Here is a 22026-nt window from a genome sequence, read left to right on the forward strand (position 1 = left end):
AGTTCTCCAGGACATGTATATAGGGACATAAAAATGTTTTGATATATATTGGGTGTTTTTATCGTAGTTACAATTGCAAACAACTGAGGGAGTGCTGAGATCCTACCCATGGGAGCTCTGCCACATTACACAATGGAACAACAATAATCCGCCAAATGCAATGGCAAAGACCAACAAGGAAGGATGGTCCAATAATGAGCCCTTGATACTTACGACTATGCTTATGAGCCTGTGTGCCTGAAATATGAACTAGGCCTAGAGCTGCAGGGTGCCTAAGAGTTACCTCCTGAGAGTTTCCATGTTGCTCAAATGTGGCCACTCTCTAAGCCAAACTCAGCAATAAATGCATTACCTTCCCCCCAGTGTGGGACATGACTCCTGGGAATGAGCCTCCTTGGTGCCAAGGGATTACTACCAATCACTAGCTGGTGATGCACCTAGAAAGAGACCTTGAATAAAAGGGTCAACTCACACCAGCAGAATATCTCAGCCTACATGTAATATCAGGTGTTAAAAACTGCTTTTTGACCTTGAATAAAAGGGGGAAATGGCAAAGACAAATGAGTGTACATGGCTAAGAGTCTTCAAAAAAGAGGAGGTCATTAGAGGGGTCATGCTTACGCACACCTCAGCAGGACTCCAGAGAGAGCCAAAATAGATACAACCCTAGGTGCTGGTTCTCCTGAAGACTATGGAGATCCACAGGGTATGTGGTTATAGCAGATGGATTTGGAGTTCTGTGCCATGTCAGAGGGCCCTACCTTGGAATTTGTGCTTCAGAGTGTGATGGAGCTGGACTCAGATGTAACTTTCCTACACACGCTTCTTGTCACTTTTACCGAACCTGTCGTTGGTGCTAGGGATGGTGCATACTCATGGGACTTGAATTGCTGAACTGCCCATGTGCCAGCTGGCCCTGAGCCTCAGCAGAATTGTGACTCCTAATCTCTCGTTCATTGGACTTACCCAGGTCAGCTAATAGGGAGGAGAAGATGGTTAAACACCACACCAGGGAATCAAGAGTGCCAACAACTGCAAGCAGAGGAATTGTACCCATCATCCATGTGGAATCTAAGCCCCCTCTTGATCTAGAGGTAGAGTGGACATCACATCTCAGGGTCCACAGAAAGGAGGAATAAAATACGGATTAGAGTGGACTTACTGATATTCTGGTATAAAACTATTGTAACTAGTAATAGAAGAAATTATAGCATTGAGGTGGAGAAAGTGACCATAGTAGTTGCTGAGGTCAGGGAGAGGGAAGAAGAGATGTGATGTGGGGACAGTTTTGGGACTTTGAGACGTCCTAAATGATATTACAGGGTCAGATGCTGGACTTTATATATCCTGCCTTAACCTACTGAATGTGCTGGGGGAGAGTGTGACCTGCAGGGTAAACTATTATCTATGTGGTGCAGCAGTGCTCCAAAATGTGTTCACCGAGTGTGATGAGTGTGCCACAATGATGGAGGCGGTTGGTGTGGGAGGAGTGGGGTGGGGGGTGGGGGGTATACAGTAACCTCTTATGTTTTTTAATGTAACATTTATTTTTGTGATGTATATATCTTAAAAAATACAGTTTACAAAAATGATGGGGTGGGGGGGTGGGGAGCGAGTTATATGGGGACCTCTTATATTTTTTTATGTTTTTTTAATGTTTTTTAATGTAACGTTCTTTGTGATCTATTAACTTTAATTTAAAAAGTGTAAAAAATAAAAAATAAACAAAAAATAAAAAACAAAACAAAAAAACAAACAAAATCCACACCAGAACCAGCCGGTTTGAAAAGCAGCGAGTATGAAGCCAGATGCGATCGAATGTTTGCAGTTGTCCTTTGCAGTTCTGTCCTGGAGGTGGAGGATTTTTTTCTCTTCTGAAATTAAGATCAAAGGAAATAGCAGCTCAGCTCCCAAAGAGGCTGGGCTGTCAACCACTGTGACCGCCACCCGTCTCCCTTTAGAAATTCTTTTTTCTGTAGGTTTGGGGATTTTTTAATTCTAAATTTCCTAGATCCTTTTCAGGAGATCAAGGAGGTAGGAAAAATGCACTGCCAACACCTCCCACCCCCAAAGCTAAGCACCGGCAAAGCCAAAGTCTGTCCATTTTCCTGAGCTGGTGAAAGAAGAAAACTTGAACTCAAAAAGACAATATTGGAATGTTTAAAAATACCTCGGAAATAGTCTTCTCAAATACTTTGGAGAAAATGGCTCGGGCTTTTTTTTTTTTTTTGCCTCTTCTAACATTGCGAGAAAGTGAAGACGCTCTCCTGGGAGAAAGAAAAAAAAAACCTGCTTTGAAGTCCTCCAAGATGAGTTTTTAATTCCTGGTGGTTAATCATTTTTAGCTTTTGATAGATTTCATTCCCCAAGCTTGTACATTAAACCTCAAAGGCCCTAAGACAGGAAAGGCAGTTCAGAGGAGCTTTCCAGACACTTGAAAAAAAAAAAAGAAAAATCCAAACCCCAGTTTTAGGGTTCTTAGCTGAGTCCATTGCTGCATGTCCCACTGCATGGAGTGAAAAGAGGACCAGATGTTCACTGGGCTGGCGAATCAGAATTGTACCACACCCGACCTCAGGCCCACACAGCTGCAAGGGCCAGATCTTTATCCAACCTGAAGTCATGTAGACTTGTGTGGTCAACACAGGAAAGTAGCTTAAACCCCGACACAATGGCTCAGGTCAGAACTCAAGCAAGTTTGGATGTGTGCTTTGGGGATAGTGAGTCTTTATTAAATAATGTCAACTGGACAGAAGTGATACCCCTCTCCCCAGAAGCCACTGTGTAGCTCTGGAAATGAATGTGCCACCCGTGGACTGGGAGAGAGGAGAGACGGTGAGTGACACCGCCTGCCCGGCCAGGGGGCAGAGCACAGCTGCAGCCTGGGGTCAGGCGTTTTGTTTGAATGTCTTAATAACTTTTTTCTCAGTTGACATCTTTATTGGACAGCTAGCAAGGAGGCCCCAGCCACCTTGGCTCCCAACAAATTCCTTTTTGGGTGTGTGCATTTGTCCACGAGTCATTACATTTTCCGTTTTCCAGCAGGGAATGGAATGTTGATACTATGTGATTGTTTTATTTATTTTATACATTTTCCTTGGAATGTCGGCATGCGGCCGCTCCCCTGGCTGGGCGGCCTCTTGATTTACAGCAGTTATAAACATTCCAAGGTACACATGTAAGTTAAATGATACGACAGTGTTATACAGTTATGATTCTGTTATAAATGTGTTGATAGTTTTAAAAATCAGTTCTCTGCCGCCCCCTCCCCAACTCCATTCCCTCCTTCTCCCTGCCCAGCGATGACTTTGGAAACCGCCAGCTCACTGGAAAGAGGGCAGAGAGCTGAGGTTTAGTCATGGAGTGGCCTCACCACCCCCACCTCCGCTCTCTGGAAAATATTTCTAAGAAGCCCCAGTATGAGTGTCCAGAAGAAACATATTCATCTAAAGGGCCCATTTAAAGTTTCTTTCCATTGAAAATCACATTTATCCCCATAACCACTGCGTTCCCAGCAGAACTGCAGTTCCAAAATGGCAGCCATTTCCAAGATGGTAGCCGCTGCTGCCTTCTGCCCTTACCCAAACAGAAAGAGTGGGCTGCTTCCCCTAAAAGCTGCTGACAGGGGCAAGGAAGAGAATTTCTCTATGGACACAGCAATTTGGTGGGCTTAACATTCAATCAGAAACCCATAGCAGAGAAGCATCAGGAAGAGACTCCTCACACGTCTTTTCACAGAGGACACTGGAACCACCGCCCGGCCACCGTAACTGCTCACTTCTAATTCTTTGATGTGTTACAAGTGTGTCAGGTGATATTTGAGGTGAAATGTGCCCTAAAGAATTTTCCTCGCCTGACCTGAACAAGGTCTGCAAACTCGGCCTGTGGGTCAAATCCACCTGTGCCTGTTTTTGTATAATAAATAAGGTTTTGTTGGAACACAGCCATGCTCATTTGTTTGTATCTTGTCCACGGCTACTTTCACGCAGTAGTGGCAGGGCTGAGCCATTACAACAGATGCTCTAGGGCCTTTGTCAAAGAAGATATGCTGACCCCTGTCCTAAATCAATTCAGAAAGTACAACTTGCAAGATTCCGTCAAGGCAGGGTGGTGCAATCTGTGGCAAACAGCTTCCAGGTCTGCGGTAGCATGCGTTGTGGAGAGATGCTCAGGTGTCCTGGGCTTATCTTTGTTTTTTGTTATTGTTGTTCTTTGTTTATTTTTTGTGTGTGTGTGTGTGTTTTTGAGGTGCTTAGGGATTGAACCCATGGTCTCTTGCGTGGGAAGCTGGCACTCAACCACGGAGCCACATCAGCTCTCCTGAATTGTTTTTTTTTTTTAAAGATTTATTTTTTTCATTTATTTCTCTCCCCTTCCTCCCTGCCGCCCAGTTGTCTGCTCTTTGCGCCCATTCACTGTGTATTCTTCTGTGACCGCTTATATTCATGTCAGCGGCACCCAGAATCTGTGTCTCGTTTTTATTGAGTCATCTTGCTGCGTCAGCTCTCCATGTGTGCCATTCCTGGGCAGGCTGCACTTTTTTCGCACAAGGCGGCTCTCCTTCCGGGGTGCGCTCCTTGCACGTGAGGCTCCCCTATACAGGGGACACCCCTGCGTGGCAGGGCACTCCTTGCATGCATCAGCAAGCTCACCATACGTGTCAGGAGGCCCGGGGTTTGAACCGTGGACCTCCCATGTGGTAGGCGGATGCCCTATCGGTTGGGCCAAATCTGCTTCCCTGAATTGTTTTTTTTTTTTTTTTTCCATTTCTTTGCTTGTTTGTTTTTAGGAGGCACTGGGAACCAAACCCAGACCCTCCCACATGGGAAGCAGACGCTCAACCGCTTGAGCCACTTCTGCTCCCCGTGGGCCTACCTTAGAAAGTGGGTGATGAGGGTGAAATGAAATGATGTCCTTACTGTCCCAACACAGATCAGTTCACTGCGTGGCCTGAGATTGCTTTCCACAGCTGGGGGCTGCCAGGAGCTCATCCTGGCCCTTGTCTCCTGTTGTTTTCCACCTCCGCTGGAGGAGGCACTGTTAGGACTACACATACGGAAACGGGCTGAGGGAGCTTGCTCAGGAGCCTGTCCTGACTCAGGCGTCCAAGCTCAGGCCAGGCGCTCTTCCTCCTGAGCTCCACCCTGTCTAGCCCAGACTTTCCATTTAGCTCTTTGTGATTTATCGTGTGCCTGGTTCTCCACCCCCAGAAGGGCTCAAGGACTCAGCCACCCACGGCTCCAGCACCTTCAGGAAGGAACGATCAAGAGGCGCCACAAGGGCTGCGCTCCTCCTTTCAGGGACCAGCGTGGCCATCCTCTCCTGATCCTGCCCAGACATGTTTCACGGCCATGAGCTGCTGCCTCAGAGGTGGCAAGGCCTTCGCCTCTTGTTTAGGGTGTCGGGGGTGAAGACTCAGGCCGGTGGTCCTCTCTGCTCATCCAGCATATCCAAGGTCATTCGGGCCTATCTCCAAAACATCCCTCAGAACCATCCACTTCTCTATTTTCAACTCCTAGGCTGCTACCTTCTCTTGCTTGGATGACTACAGCAGCTTCCTAACTGGGATCCCTCAAATCCTTCATGTCTTCACCATCCATCCACCCTTTCCTCCCTCCACCCATCCATCCATCCATCCACCCTTCCCTCCCTCCACCCTTCCCTCCCTCCACCCATCCATCCATCCACCCTCTCTCCCTCCACCCTTCTCTCCCTCCACCCATCTATCCATCCACCCATCCATCCATCCCTTCCTTCCCTCCACCCATCCATCCACCCACCCTTTCCTCCTTCCACCCTTCCATCCACCCATCCATCTATCCACCCACCCTGCCCTCCCTCCCTTTCTCCCTTCTCCCACCCTCTCTCCCTCCACCATTTATCCGTCCACCCACCACGTAAGCGTTTAGGGACTGCTACATCCCAAGCATCGTGTTGGTCCTGGGGTAGGTGGAGGACAGAGCAGATAAGCTGCCTTCTAAGAAATCAGTGCATTTCAAAGTAAGAAGCTGAGCGAGGGCACTGAGCAGGCACTTGAGGAAGTAAATGACCCCAGGGGATCCACTTAGAGGGGTTGTCTGGGGCAGGGCCCTCGCCCAGGGGGGCTGCCTGGGTAAAGAAGCCAAAGGGGTTAATCGTCCAAGCGGGGTGTGCGCGTGAGGGTGGAAGGGGAAGCTGTTGAAAACTGGGTTAAGACTGTCCCAGGTAAATGGAGACGGGCTTCGGCCTCTGCGCCTAGGGTCAGAGGGCAGCAGGGAAAGGGGAGGAGAGGAGGAGGGCAGGCGCGGCCCCTCCTGGGCTGGGGGGGCTACACGAGGAGGAGGAGAAAGGGGGGAAGGCTGGCTCTTGGTAGGGTGCCAGGGCAGGTGTGAAGGCGAGACTGGGGAAAGGTGGATGGGAGAGACGGGGAGCGGAGAGAGGCGACAGGAGGTGCTTCTCAGGCCTGGGGATGGGGCTCCGGCAAGCTGCGCCTTCGTCGTCCTTTCAACCGAAAGATGCGAGGGGAAGAGTAGGCGGCTGTTCATTTCTTCCCTGCTTTGGCTCTTGGGGACGCCCATCTTTGAAAACGTTTCCCGGGAGGCCGGACTCGAGGTTCTGTGGATCCCTCGGGCGACCCCGGCTCGGATGTTCTGGAAGCCCTTGCTGGTTTGTGCTTCAGTTTCCTGCGCATGACCATGCGCTCCCGGAGGCCAGGGGCCCCCTCTCTCTCCGTCCCAGCACCCGGTCCGGGCACCAGCAGATGAGGAGGCTCCTGGAGCCCGGCTGCTTCCGAGCCCTCTGGGCGCCTTGGGGGAACGTGGCCTTGGCTGGTGCTTCGCTTCACGGCGCGCGGGGCGTGTAATGGACCATCATCTGCCCCCACGCCAGGCTCCCCTCTGACACCATCCGTTCTCAAAGGCCACCAGCCGTGGGACCCTTGTCTGGTGCAGAGCTGCATGCCATGCTGCCCTCTGGCCTCTCCTGCGTCGCCCTGGCGGCTGGGGAGGGTCTCTAAGTGGCCCCTCTGGCTTCCCATGCACCGGCCCTGGCAGCCCCTCTGGGTGGCAAGTGCCGCGGCCGTCACCCTTCCTCCAGCTAGCCCTGAGGTTCCAGGAGAGACACGTGTCGCCTCTGAGCCTTCATTCTTCTGTAAAATGGAGCTGCCAGTAGGCCCTGGACACACCCGAGCCGATTTATCACCAGCACACACCCGGCGAGGCCAGGCCTGGGCCCCAAGGAGGACACAGGGCTCGCTCTGGAGCTGGCTCCCATGTGGGCGCCAGTGAGGGATGCCACTTCCACCCCTTCCGCCCCAAGAGCTGTAGGAATTTCTGAGTGGGCCCGGTGGCCGGGTCGTGCCAGCTCTGTGCCAGCCTCTGCTCCCCTGGCTGCGGCTTCAGAAACTTGTCACCAAGTGCCACGGCTCCCTATGCCCACCCGTGGCTTTCTGCAGCCACATGCAGCTCTTGGCTGACAGCACTAATCCCTCCCCTCAACTGAAGACCCAGTCTCGAGGGCTGGCGCTGCGGCCCCATGTGGTTTAGGGACGCTTTGCTGGCGCTCTCGTCCCAACGACACCTGCCCTGGAGGCGGAACAGAGGAATCTGGGAAAGGACAGGGGTGCAGTTTCTGGGAACAGGAACCCTTGCTGGGTGCACCCCGAGTGTGATAAGGTGGGAAGGTGCTCGTGGGAGGGGGGCAGAAGCGCCCCACGTCACCAGGCACTTCTTGGGGTCTTAGGGATAAGAAGCCGTCCATTCGCCCGACACTGGGCGTTGTGCCTCGGCCCTGCGCCAGGCTCAGGCCTGCAGGAAGCCGCGAGCTGGAGAGCGCACGACGGGGCCCCGGAGAGGAGCGCGGGAACCGGCCGGCAGCAGGGACACCGCGCGGCTCGGGCGCAGAGCCCAGGACTGGGCGCACGGGGGGAGCGGCTCCCACTCCCGGGTCTGCAGGGCCAGGGGAGGGGACAGTAACCCCGACGAGGAGAGGGTGGCAGCGTGGGGCGGCCGCTGGACTTGGACAGGAGCTGTGGACTTGGGGTGGGGGGACCCAGAGCCTGTGTCACCCGCCAAAAGAACTGGGAAAAGAAGCGCCTCCTGCGGGGCCTCCACCGCCATGGCCCCGGCGCCGACGGCGTGGGACGGGGCAGAGCGGCCGTCGGGGCACCGAGCAGGGCGTGGAAGGGGCACGAGGCAGGGTACAGACCTGTCCCTGGGGTGCCCAGCGCCTGCTCTGGGGCCAGGAAGGTGTGTGAGAACGAGGTGGGCGTGGGGAGCGGGAAGAGCTCCCAGGGCCTGTGAAGAGACGGCCCCTCCTCGGCTCCAGCTCACGGGGGCGGGGGGTGGGGGTGGGGGTGGGCAACCAAGTTTTATGAGCTCTCCCCTGATTTTATTTATTTATTTATTTTAAAAGCATTTTTTATTTTTATTTATTTCTTTCCCCTTCCCCCCTCCAAATGTCTGCTCTCTGTGTCCATTTGCTGTCTGCTCTTCTGTGACCACTTCTATCCTTATCAGCGGCACCGGTAATCTGTGTTTCTTTTTGTTTCGTCCTCTTGTGTGTCAGCTCTCCGTGTGGGCGGCGCCATTCCTGGGCAGGCTGCACTTTCTTTCGCGCTGGGCGGCTCTCCTTACGGGGCGCACTCTTTGCGCGTGGGGCTCCTCTACGCGGGGGACACCCCTGTGTGGCAGGGCACTCCTCGCGCGCATCTGCACTGCACGTGGGCCAGCTCCACATGGGTCAAGGAGGCCCGGGGTTTGAACCATGGACCTCCCATGTGGTAGGTGGACACCCTGTCCATTGGGCCAAGTCTGCTTCCCCTGATTTTAAATCAGGTGGGTGGGAGGCAGGGAGGCGGCCCGAGGGGGGCTAGAGTGTGCCTTGCACGGTCTGAGTATGTTCACCCACATCCCTTGCCCCCGAGCCCACCCCCGCCCGCTCCCCCCGTTCTCTAACTCTTGCTGTTTTTTATAGCCTTATGCAGATGTGCGGTCATATATTTCTTTACTCATTTATCTGCTCTTTTCCCTGCTTCCCAGGGACCAGGCATATGTCTGTTTTATTTCCTGCCTCCTCCCCAGAGCCCGGCAAGTAGAAAATGCCTGGGAGATATTTGCTAAGTAACTGCTGCTGGCCCCCCTTGTGGAAGAGGTGGTACTGGGGTCCTCGTCGTCCTCGTCCCGGGCATCGCTCACATTTTTATAAGTGAGGACAGAGAAGCACGGAGCTGCGAGGCTCCTCTCAGGTGGCACAGCTGGGAAGCGGCATGGCGGGGGTTCAAACCCAGGGCTCTCCGGGCTCCTGCCCTCAGCTTGAGCGCTGGCTTTTTCCCAGACCTCCCTCAGATCGCAGGGTAGACCTCACCTCTTCCAGGAAGCCCTCCCTACTTCCCCGCCAGCTCGTCCACTCCTCGCTCCTGTGCAGCCCAAGTACCTGGCTTTTCACAACATTAGTAAAAATTAAAAAGGCGAGACCTCTCCTTTCCGAGTGCTTCCTGCGTGCCAGGCGCCGTGCTAGGTGCGTTGTGCTTGCGATTGTATTTCCTCTTCAGCAGCCCCCATCTGCTCCAAGCCCGGCTTGCCGGAGGCTACGCAGCTGCTCAGGGGCGGCGGGAGGGTTCGAGCGGCTCTGCCTGTCCCTGAAGCCACCACACTGACCTCCCGCATCCCACTGTGGGTCCTTGAAAGGCACCACAGGAAAGGGGGTGGCCCTACGTCTCTGTTTAAGCCCAGAGAGGAAGCATTTCCAGCCCGTGGGCCACGTGGACGCCGTTGCAACTCCTCCTCCTCGCCGCAGCGTTAGCTCAATCGGGGAGTGAATGGGTGTGGCTGTTTTAATAAAACTTTATCTACAAACCCAGGGGGTGGCGGATGTGGCCTGAGGCCTGTGGTTTGCCACCCCGGCTGTATGTGGCCCCTGCCAGGATGCCCCCGATCGCAGGGAAACGATCACGTGAAGAACTTAGAGGCGAGGAAGTGTGGTATTGGTTGAGAGGATGAAGGCGCCGCGACCCCCGGGTGCAGGCCTGCTCCCTGGCGGGTCACAGGAACGAGGGCTGCGGGGCAGGGAGCGCCACGCACCTCCCCTTGCTTCCGGCCTGGGGACCTCCGCCGTTCAGGGCACCTGCGGGCTAACGGGCGGCCTGCTCGTGGCTGGCGGCTCCGGGCCCGGCACCCGGTTGTCACCTGGCTGTCACCTGGCTTTCAGAGGTGGGCGGGGGCAGGAATGAGGAAGGACGAAAGAAATAACTTCTCGCTTCTGCTCCATCCAGATTAATTCAGTGAGTTTACGGAGCACCTTTCCTCCCAGCGAGACGCAGCGGTGCCTGTGCAGCGTGGCGTCGCCCTTGCGCCGCTTAGCCACAGCCAGTCTCATACCCACCGAGACATAAAACCGGGGCGCCCGGCCTCCGCCCAGGCCCCCAGGGCCTTCCGAGGTCCTCCAAGGAGCTATTTTCCAGGCAGGACTTCACGCCGGGCCCGGCCGGGGCCCCACGCCGGCCTCTATTGGGCGCCTCCTCTAGAGCCGGTTCCACCAGCACGCTGTACGTTATCTTCCTCGCTGCACTCCCGCTCCCTGCACGGGCTGCTCCCCTTGTCCCTGGGCCAACAAATGAGGTTTAGGTGACGGGGGGGGGGGCAGGAGGCCCAGCGCAGGGACAGCCGCCCATCGCCGTGGACCAGGACGTCGTGCTCCGGGCGCAGGGTGCCCCCCCGAAAAGGTGGTCCCTCCATCAACGGAGCACCGCCAGTGCGGACAGGGCCTTGGCAGGGACGCGGCTGCGAGCTCGGTGGCAGCATGGATCCAATGTCCTGCGCCCTTCCCAAACCCAATCATCTCCAGCTACAGGTTGTATGGATGCCCGTGGAGGAGCGGCCTGGCTGGCTCAGAGCCCGCTGGTTCGGCTCAGTTCTCCAGCTTGGGATGCGAATACTTGTCAAGGGTCTTCGTGGGAGCAGAGGTCAGGGAAGCCGGTGTGACGCAGGGGGCCCCCGGGCCCTGGCAGGGCCAGCGGGCCAATTGTCCTGCTTGGAGCAGAGAGGGATGAGGCTCTTGGGGCTGCGAGAAGGGGGACAGCGGCTGCTGGTGCCCGATGACAGGGCTCCCCAAACGGGCCTGGCAGGAGGAACCCCAGGCTGGAGATTCTGAGGCAGCAGAACTGGGCTCAGGCCCAGGAATCGGGGCTTGCACAGGCCTCCTGTCACTGTTGGTGGCACCGCTTCAGGGTTCTTGGAGGCTGTTCTTCTAGAATCTTCTACCTGGAGAGCATCACCGGCTATGCCTAAAAGTGGCCCGGAGAGCTGAGTGAGGGTTGTTTCCATGGCTGCTCGCTCCCCCGCCCCTGCTGCGGGTCCTGGCCTGTTTGGGGGCTGGTGTCCCCAGTTTCCTGCTGGCTTGGAGGCTTCTGGGGGCTGGGGCTGGGGCACCTTGTCCTGGGCTGGCTCAGAATAAGCCTCAGCTCTGGTTGGCTAAAGGGCGTCAGCAAACGGACCAGGTGTGCTCCAGGAAGGGAAGAGGTGGAGCTCGGAAAAGGCCCTTTCCTGGGTCTGGAATGACGGCCAGAGGAGGGCAGGAAAGCTCGGGGTGGGGCTTGCCACGGGAGGAATAGGACAGTGTGAGCAAAGATGGAGAGAGCAGGGAAGCGGATTTGGCCCAAAGCATAGGGCGTCCGCCTACCACATGGGAGGTTCAGGGTTCAAACCCAGGGCCTCCTGACCCAAGTGGAGCTGGCCCACACGCAGTGCTGATGTGTGCAAGGAGTGCCCTGCCACACAGGGGTGTCTCCCGCGTACGGGAGTCCCACATGCAAGGAGTGCACCTGTAAGGAGAGCCGCCCAGTGCAAAAAAAGTGCAGCCCGCCCAGGAGTGGCGCCGCACACACGGAGAGCTGACGCAGCAAGATGACGCAACCAAAAGAGACACAGATTCCCATGCCGCTGACAGGAATGCAAGCGGACGCAGAACGTGAAGCGAATAGACACAGAGAGCAGACAACTGGCAGGGGTGGGGGGTAGGGAAGACAAAAAAAAATCTTTAAAAAGAAAAAAGAGAGCAAAGCAAAATCCACACAAGTAACGCAAGTGCGTGTGCTCGTCACAAAACATTTTGCAGAAAAAGGCAGTGAGAATTTCCCGTTATCCCCTCTTCACCCCTGCTCCCATGCGCCCTTTTTTGCACTTACATACATGTGGATCGTCTTCTTCCATAAAGGTGCCACGTGGTCCCCAGCCTCCCGCATCTTGCCTTTCCTGCTTCGCGGTTTCCAGCTTGGTACTGAGAGGTCTTCTGCCTTCCTTTTACCTGCTGTATAGTATTCCAGCGGTGGGTCCTGAGTGCTTCTGCCACACTCCTCTGCTGATGGAAACTGAGGCTGTGTGAGAGTGTTGCCGTTTCAAACAGTGCTGTGGTGAACGGCCACGTCCCTAATCTTCGTGTGCCCACATGAGCCTTCGCCAGGAGGGCCGTGTAGATGGAGAAACGCTGGGTTGATGGAAGTGCACGTTTGAAGAGCTAGTAGTTAAGCAGGGAATCGCGCACGACCTGGCAATCCCACTCCCCGGTGCGTGCTCCCAGTGAACCGAAAGCAGGGACTCCAGCAGACGCTTGGGCGCCACCCTTCCTCGCAGGGTCAGTCCCTAGAGCCTCGGCGGGGAGGCGACGCTTCTCAGTGGAAATTACTCGGCCGTACAAAGGAAGGACGTCCTGGCCCTGTGGCCGCATGGGTGACCTCGGCGACGTCGCGGGAGTGGACGGCAGACCCGAAAGGACAGATCCTGCAGGATTTCACATGCATGGAAAGCCTAGAACCAGCCAATTCACAGAGGCAGAAAGTAGACTGCAGGTCACCAGGGGCCAGGGCAGGGGCGGGGGGTTGTCGCTGAGTGGGCGCGGTTCCGTTCTCGCGCTGGCGACGGTAGCACAAGACCACGAACGTACCAGCATCGCTGAATTATGCCCACGAAAGGGACGAACACAGGAACTTTGGTGTTGTATATCTGTTGCTGCAATTAAAGTTAAAAAAAAAAGGTGAGTTAGCAGGCATTGCCACCCTGCCCTGTCAAGGAGAATGGGACCCCTGAGGCCAGGGCCCCCCCCCACCATCCAATGCACATCTTATCAGTATTGACAGTTTTGGCCAATCTCGGTGGGGCAAAGTGCTGGCACCTTGTTTTAATTTGTTTTTCCTGGATTTAGAGGAGTAGGAGTTAACCAGGGTAAGAAGGAAAGAGAACGTTCCAAGAAGAGGCAGCTGCAAGAGCAAGAGGAAGGAGAGGGAAGCCCAAATGTTGCCTGTTGCTCAAGGGCGGGGGCTGAAGAGGCTGGGGGCAGGGCAGCCGGGCGTCGGTCTGCAAATTGGAAACAGGACCAGGCCACCAACGGCGTGGCATCGCCAGGTGTGCCCGGGGTGTGCAGCAGGAGGAACGGCAGGTACAGGGTGTTCCAGAAATAAAGGGGGTCGGGGGCGCCAGGCGCAGTGTTAGCCTGCGCCGAGCCCCAGCTCCCCACTTGCCCGGCTGCAGCCACCGGAACCTCTGGGGGGCTCCGCTGGCTCCCCGAAAAGGCGGGAAAGGCTGGTTCTGTCCTGGGAGTTGCTCCGAGGGCCCCAGGAGGCGGGCGCTGCAGGTGGTTCAGCACGAGGCCGGGCCCCTGGCGGGAGCTATTGTCGGTCACACGATTTCCACGGAGTTGGGTTTGGGAAGGGAAAGATGTGAGACCCAAAGTGACGGAATGGGAGAACGTGGCGGCGTCAAGAGCCAGGGGAGGGAGCGGAGGTGGCTCTAGCGATTAGGCGCCTCCCTCCCACGTCAGAGGTCCCGGGTTCGGCTCCCGGATGCCTCCTAAAAAGAAACAAGGAAGGTAGGTACAGCAAGTGCAAACAAGGAGGGTGGGAGAAATAAATAAAGAAAATAAATCTTAAACAAAAAGAGCCAGGGGCCTCCCCGAGACCAAAGAGCACGTTCTGGAGACGTGATGGAAGGCGGGAGCGGGCGGAAAAGGCGCTCTGGGAGTGAGCGAGAGACTGGCTGGGAGAGGGGAGCAGGCAGGGTCTAGCGAGGGGCGGTGGGAGCAAGAGGCCGAGGAGAGAGAAGGGAGTCATCGCGAAAAGACCAAGGAGCCAAGAGGCCTGGGCGAGGAATGGGGGCCCGCAGGGACGTTCCCGGGAGGACCCGGAGGGCTGGGCCTCCAAGCTCCCTGGGGCTACCTTTGCTTACGAGGAAACCAGACCCAGCTCAAGAAGCTATAAGGGAGTGAAAGGGAAATGATGACCAGAAACGAGCAGGAGTCCAGAGCTTCGGGAACAGCTGGATCCAGGTGCTCCAATGGGGTCCCTGGACCCCTCGGCAGCCCTTGTCTGCTTTCTTCTCTGTTGGCCGCACTCTCAGGTAGGATCCCCGGAAGGGCAGCAAAGATGACCGCTGGCAGCGCGTGCTTCCATCCACCGGCTCAGCAACCCCCGGTGTGAGTCCCAGTGCTGACGCTGATTGGACCCTGTTGGGTCATCTGCCCAGCCCTGGGGTCGGTGAGGCCCAAACTGTGCACTGAAAGCAGATGAGGGTGGTTCTCGTGGTAAAATTGGGGTGCTGGTACAGAAGAAGGGGTCCACAGGTGCCGGGCATGGGTTCCTTTCAAGGGGTGACCCAAGGGCCAGGATGTGGTGTCAACAGGGAGGAGAGGCTGTGGCCTGCAGGGGCCACGAGGGTGGAGTCAGTTATTTGGGAAGGGGCGGTCCACCCACCCCCAGGGCCAGCCCCCCCCTCACCCCGCAGCCAGCCAGGCAGTGACTCGCTAAAGCGTCAGCGTGTTCCCTGTCATCAGCCAGAGCTACGTGGCCCCTTGCGTTAATTTCCCTTTTCGCCTCAGCTGCTAGGATGCAGGAGCCAGGCTAGCCGATCAATCTATCACGGCGCCCTAAGCCTAGGTACTTAGGAGAATTTCTTCCCCTTCCTCCCTTGTTGTTTTCTCAATCCTTCTCTCTCTGGTTAACAACCTTTCCATTTTATGTGTCGTTTATTGTAAACCACCTCAAGTCCTTTTAGGAAGCAGACAGGGTATAAATTATAAATAGATTTAATTTAAAAAACTCGATAGGGACGTTTCTCGGTGGCGCTCCTAGAAATTGCTTCTGCTGACATTTTCCTCCTTACCCCACAGAGGGGGAGGGGCTGGTGGGAGCAGCCGGGAAGGGGCTTAACACAAGGGGTGCCATGACTCGGGGTCCTGGGGTGCAGGGGCCAGGGGCATGGCACACACAGAAGACCTCGGAGGGGTCGGGCTGTTGCAGGAAGGGGGTGACGGGCGTGTCTGACACCCCCTGCTGGGAAGCCGCTCGCTCGGCCTCGCCCCTCCACAGGGCAGCAAGTGCAGTGCACGCACCAGGTGTGAAATCATGGAGAAAGGGGGCCTGGCACCTGCCCGCGCTCGCTGGGGCCGCTGGCCTTTCATGGGTCCCCAGGGGCACGTGAAATAGTCCCCACCTGCCGCTGAGCTACAAACGCAGGCTTGCGCTGGGCGGATCCAGGGCCACGTGCGAGGAGCTGGGGCAAGGCGTTCCCGCCGGGCCTGCGCGTGGGCCGTCCTGACGGCGGGCAGCGTGGGGCCGTGGGTGCCAGCGCAGTGGCCGCGGCACGTCTGCCTGGGCTTGCAGCTCCGCTGGGCAGCCTGCACGGTGTGACTCTGGGCAAGATGCCTAGCCTCTCTGAGCCTCGGTTTCCTCATCTGTAAAGTGGGTAAATAATAGTACCTACCTCAGGCAGTTGTTGGGTCAAGCAGTTGCTTGAATATAAACCATCTAATGTATCCAGAATGGTACCTAGCCTGTGGTGAGAACTCAGCCCAATCTTGTTATGGCTTTGTTCTCTTGCTTTTGGGACACACACACACCCCAACATCCAGATCATCTTTACAATTTTGACTCCCCCATCGCTGGCCTCACCCAAGGAACCCACACCATTTGATGGACACAGAGGCATGGACCACGTGCTCCATCTATCCGCTCACCCGTCCGTCTCCACCCACCCACTCGTCCATCATCCCAAGGGTTTGCTGAGCACTTACTTGGTGCCAGGTGCTGTTTTTGGTGCAGGGGGCACAGTGGTCAGCCAGGGACAGGCGTGGCCCCTGCCCTCCTGGAGGCCACATTCCAGGGGAGAAAACAGGCAGGAATTGGAGAAACAGGCAAATATACGAAAAGGACTTCAGATCCAAAAAGTGCCATGCAGAAAATAAAAGAGGGAAGCAGATTTGGCTCAATGGATAGAGCATCCATGGGAGGTCCAGGGTTCGGTACCCAGGGCCTCCTGACCATGTGATGAGCTGGCCCACATGCAGTGCTGATGTGTGCAAGGAGTGCTGTGCCACGCAGGGCTGTCCCCCATGTAGGGGGGCCCCACTCACAAGGATGTGTGCCCTGTAAGGAGAGCTGCCCAGGATGGAAAAAGTGCAGCCTGCCCAGGAGTGGCGCCGCACACACAGAGAGTTGATGCAGCAAGATGACACAACAAAAAGCCACACTCCAGTGCCTGTGCTCCCCCAATTCCACCCCCCGATGGGAAGTACAGAAAATTTCAAGCAAGCACAAAAGGAGAGGGGACAGGACAAGGAGCCTCTTGCACCCATCACCCGCCTGGGGCTGTCACCAGCCTGCCATGCTTGGTTCCTCTCCGCCCCTCCCACTCCCACCTGGGTTATTCGAAGCCCATCCCAGACATCAGATCACTTCGTCTGTACAAGAGGTGTGTGTGTGTCAGAGCTGGCCCTCCCCCTACTCCTCTGTGCTGCCCTCAGATAAAAATCTTCTTTCAAAATCACCCCACCAGAATAAAAGTCCCAGGAGGGTAGGTACTTTGCTCTGCTCATCACTGTATGCCAAGCACATAGGACGGTGCCTGCGGCACAGTATGGCTCCGTAAATACTTGCTGGATAATATGTATTTTTTCTTCTAATGAAAATGAGACCCTCCTAAACACACTGCTTTGTGACTTGCTGCTTTCCCTTAGCAATTTATTATGACCACCTCTCTGCATCGATAAATACGGCTCTGCTATACCACCTTTTTTACTGCCTGCAGATTCCTGTGGTGGGTAAATGTACTGTCATTTGTTTAACTGATTTTCTTTGGGACATGTAGGTTGTTTTCAATTTTTCATTATTGTAAACGATGCTGCGGTGAATATCCTGCTTGATGGGCCTTTGGGAATGTCCGCAATCATTTCCTCAGAGCCAGCTCCTGGACGTGGAAGAGCTGGGTCACAGAGTATGTACCTTAGAAAGATTGTTTTCGTATTTTTAAAAACATTCTTGATGCAGCTTAATGATGGATGGTGACTCTCATCAGTAAAAGATGACCCCCGCTGGATCATTCTTACTTCAAATTCTGCAGGGAAAAATGGCTATGAAAATAGGGCCCCCGGGAAGCTCAGGGCCTGGCACAGAGGGTGCTCTAGCAGACGTGGCTGCTCTGGACCCCAGTGTCCCCATGGTGGACATCTGACCCCTCCTCGGGCCTGCCTGGCGGGTCTTTGCCCACCTTTAGCTTTGAGCCTTCCCAAGCCTCTCTGTTGCTGAGATCAGCTCAGCAATAGGTTGGCTCGAAGGGAAGGCAACGCAAAACTTTACCAAATAAAAGGACAGAGAGAAAGACATGAGAGGAGAAAAAGATGGGACCAGGGAACTCAGAGCTTCTGTAGCTGAGAGCCTCGGCATTAGTTTCCACCTGGTATTTATTGGAAACTACTGAGCAGCTGTTTGCTATCAGAACTGCAACATCATCTACAATAATAGGGAACAACTGCAACATCTACAATAAGGAATAACTGCAACATCTACAATAGAACAGGTGTAACATTTACAGTAAGGAACAGGTAAGCCAGTGTCCCACAGCTCTCTGCGGCATCAGTCCTCTCTGCTCCGACGCCTTTGTTGGGCCTAGGGTCTCTGGGCAGGCTGGGTGGGTCCCCCACCGGTGAGCTGGAGTCGAGGCCCAGGGGTTCGGACTGCGAGCGCCCAGAAGCAAGAGCCTGGGTGGGAGGCCTGAGGGGCCACTTCCTACCTGTGGGCCTTTGGGCTTCAGCTGCACCTGTAGGCGGGGGCCAGCCATGCACGCCCAGGGTGGGGGGGTGCTCTTATCGTCCCACCCCCCAACCCGGCCATTTGAGGTGGGGGCTGTGCGGAAACCCGTGGGCGGAGGCCGGTGGCTCCATTCGACCCAGCCCTGAGAGCTCCCCTCCGAGCTCTGGGGAGCCCCCAGGGCAGAGAGAAAACTGCCCTCCAGCCCTCTCAGCCCCGGCCGGCGGGGAGAGAGCCGCTCCCACCACCAAAGGGACTGCATAGGTGAGGCGACGTTGAGGTGGGAGGGCCTGAGTGTTCCTGAGGGGTCCCTGTAAGAGGGTGAGGGGCAGGAGAGGAGCGAGGGAAGCAGGAAGTGGAGGGAGCTACTTTGAAGGGAGAAAAAGGTGGAGAGTGGACGAATGTGGCGGCCTCCGGAGTGGGAAAAGGCGAGGGCAGGCTCTGCCCCTGCAGCTCCAGGATGCGCAGCCCTGCCTGCCCGCAGCCCACACGACGAACGCTGGACTTGGGGCCTCCAGAACCGGTGACTTGTTACAGCAGCGTTAGGAAACTCATCCCAACTCCTTGTGCGGAGAGACTGTCCAAACCAGGAAGCCGCAGGTGGCTCCCCGTGGGTGTCGGGGACCCTGGGGGAGCTGGAGGCCTGGGCACAGCTGAGCCACCACCTCTGGGCCACGCCTGGGGGGCCAGCCGTGCTGCTCTCGGCCACACCTTCCTCTGGTTTCATGCAGGAACAGGAGCTCCTCCAAGCAGCCTTCCAATGTCCCCTGCTCTCCTGGTGACAGAGGCCCTGCAGCTTTCTGAAAAGGGAGAGAGAAAAACTGATGGAGAGTAAGGGTCTTGCCTAGAGCTGCTCAAAACCTCCCTTTGGAAACAGCGAGGGAGTGGGGCTGACGGCCTGGTGCTCATTAGCGCTCAGCTTGCTGGGAAGGGGCCGGACCCTGCTGGAAGGAGCTGGCCCTGGGGTGAGGGGCGGGGGAGCGGACGCTGCTGTCACTGCAGCCTGCTCTGTCCTCCTTGTCGTACCCTTTCCCCACCTTCGCATCCATCACAAGCATTTAGCGTGCTCTCTGCCAACATCCTTCTCCCTTGGACGGGCCATCGATCCCCTAATTGAATCGGTCAGGTTCTAAACGCATTGTCCCTTTGCCCCCCGGTTCAGTGGAGGGCGCAGGGGCTGGGAGCAAGGGCACCTGGCTTGGACTCTCGGCTCCGCCTTTTTCTGGCTTTGTGGTTTTGAGCAAGCTAAGCGCTCTCAGGCCAGCGGGTCCTGTGTAAGCTGGGCCACGGTCACCACGGCGTCACCTGGCCCAAGGCCCGGCTCAAGATGGCCAACTCATAGAGGTTGGTCAAGGGAACGAGGGAGCTGGAGGCAGCGCCTGGTCCCAGGGTGGTCATGCAGACTCGGCTGGAGTCTGGCTCGAGCCCGTCGGCGACTCGTTCGACCTTCCTCCCACCTTCCAGGGCCATCCGTGATGCTACCTCGCGACTGCCTAAATGCCGACTCTCACGGAGGCTTTGAAACCCACCTGTCCCCTTGGATAGTTTCAGGCAGCCTTCTGTGGGTGCTCTTTTACATTCCGGGGACCCCTGGGCCTTGCTTATCTTTCCTGCCATTCCGGAAGCTTGGCAAAAGCAGTGACATGTCAGGTGTGCTCCGCTCCTCTGGGTGCCTGGCCCCGGGCCACGGGAGCCGTTGTTGAATGAATGAATTATGGATGGAGGGGAAGGGAAGAACGCATGGCAAACAAATGGACAAACTGAAGAACGAAGAGGGAGCTCTGCTCTTTCCTGTAGCTCAAAGGATCTTTTAAAAAAAAATTTTAGGAGCTACTGGTAAGTTTTTTTAAGAGGACCTTGTACATGGGAAGCAGGTGCTCAACCACTTGAGTTACATCCCCCTCCCTCAAATGATCTGAAAGAAGGTATGTTCTGGGGCCTGCAAGTTCTAAAGCCCGTTCCACAGTTTAGCGGCTTTGCCTGCCATTCATAGGTATTATCCAAAAAATAAAGGTGTGTATGTGGGTGGAAACTAAGGCCAAAATAGTTTGGAATATGCTGGTATTCAACAAACTTAAGCTGGGTTCTGTCGGGCAGGTGTCGTTAGTCCTTGTGACGCTGATGTGCTTTGTGAATTCCCAAAGGAGGTGGGGAGGCTATGTAGTTTTTGCCAAAACATTGACGGGGGCGTCCATTTCTTGAGGACGGGTTTGGTGGCGCAGGCTGGGGACACATGGGGAGGGGCCTCGAGGGCGGGTAGTGCCTTCTGGTGTGGTCGAGGGAGATCGCGTCAGTGCCCGACGCTGCCGTGTGGAGACAGCACAAGCTGGTGCCTTTGAACAGCCGAGGTTTCTTCCCACACAGTTCTGGAGACCTCAAGTCCAAATTCAAGGGGTGGGCTGGGCCAGCGCCCTCCAAAGGCTCCAGGGAAGGCCCCCGCCCCCGGCCCTGTCCAGCCTCCTGGGCTTTGGCTGCGCCACTCCAGCCCCTGCCTTCCCAGGGCTGCTCCCCTGGTGTCTCTCTTCTAGAAGGGTCCAGCACGAGCGCTTCTCAACCCCTTACGTCTGCAGAGACGCAGCTCCAGAGATGGTCGCGTTCTGAGGTTCCGGTTGGGCATGAACTTTGGGGGAGCAGAGACCCCAGGGAAGCAGAGGGCAGCGGGCATGCTGGCAGGCCCCAGGGGCCAGCAGCGGCGCCGGGGAAGCTGCACCTTGCTCTCACCTCCCTGTCCCCCACCGGCCCTGCTGGCCCTTGGGCTGAGGCTTTGCTGGGGCTGACGTCAGAGCAAGTTCTGTCCGTCTCCAAGGCCCTGGCGCCACTCAGGGCTAGGAACGTGATTCTGCAGGATTTTATTTCTCTTCCTTCTCTGTCCCCGTTGGGTCCCTGCCATGGGCCTTCGTTACTTCTCCAAAAGCGCTAGTTGGGGGTTAATCCATAAGGTCACTTGAAGACACAGCCGTTCTTCCCTTCTTAAAGGTTAATGGGTTTTTTCCCAGGAGTGTGTGAGTGGAAATTTCAAGTATTCTGCATTCTTCATTTAGCTGGGTCGTGTCCTGAGCTCCTCTGGAAAAACAAGCGCTTGAAAAGCCAGAGGGAGAGCCGCAGCGGGGTGGCCGGCTGCCCTGCGAGAGGAGAAGCCCCGTCTCCCTCCAGCCCACCCGGTGGGGCACCAAGAAACCCACTGCACACGCGCGCCAAGGCGCGAGCAGAGCGATTGGGTAAAGGACGCAGGGTGGCACAAACCCAGGGGCAGGAGCGCCGCGTGCCGGCAGGTCCCTGCCTCTGTTTCCCTCTGCGCACTGGCTGCTTTGGGCTCATCCTGCTGCCAGTCACCTCTGCTCGCCCAGCCCCCCCGTGCCTTCAGGTGGAGATGGCCCAGAGGGGCCGGGCCCGCATTCCAAGCCCCACCTCGGGCCAGGTATCCGCCCCTGGGGTCAGAGACCAGCGTGGTGTGTGCCACTGTGGCTTTGGGGGTCCCTCCCCCGTGGATCGGCGAGAAGGCAGTTCTTGGAGACGGAGGGCTGAGGGGGGCAGGCATCCCCAAACGGGCATCCTTCAGGCCTGGCCGTGGGTCTTGTGGCACCGTAGTCCCCAGACCCCTGTGGGTCACCCCCACCCCCACCCCAGGGCGTGCTATTCGCTGTTGCATCAAGGCCTAGCAAATTAGGGCCCACGGCCAAGCCGGGCCAGCACGTGCCTGTGTAACTGAGGTTCCACTGGCCGCAGCCGCGTGAGCTCGCTTGCGTTTTGTCTCTGGCAGCTTTCACACGGCGACGACGGAGCTGAGGACTTACGACAAAAACCTTTCTGACCCACAGAGCTGAAAGTTTTGGCCCTTTGCAAAACCAGCTTATCCACGCGTGTTTTCGATGACTGTGTAAGCATCACTCAGCTCCCGGGAGGCCTCGGGAGACGCCGGCCGCAGTGACGCCGCGGGCGACTTTGTGCAGGTAGTACAACGTCCCGAGTCCCTCCGTGTG

General features: G+C 56.4%; 1 pseudogene; it reads right to left on the reverse strand.

Moving 5' to 3' along the window:
• Nucleotides 1-19516, reverse strand: part of LOC101437270 (serine/arginine-rich splicing factor 9 pseudogene) — a 69290-nt pseudogene extending 49774 nt beyond the window's left edge.
• Between the last annotated feature and the right edge of the window lie 2510 nt (nt 19517-22026).

The sequence above is a fragment of the Dasypus novemcinctus genome, chromosome 24 (genome assembly GCF_030445035.2).
Source record: "Dasypus novemcinctus isolate mDasNov1 chromosome 24, mDasNov1.1.hap2, whole genome shotgun sequence".
Taxonomy (NCBI): Eukaryota; Metazoa; Chordata; class Mammalia; order Cingulata; family Dasypodidae; genus Dasypus; species Dasypus novemcinctus.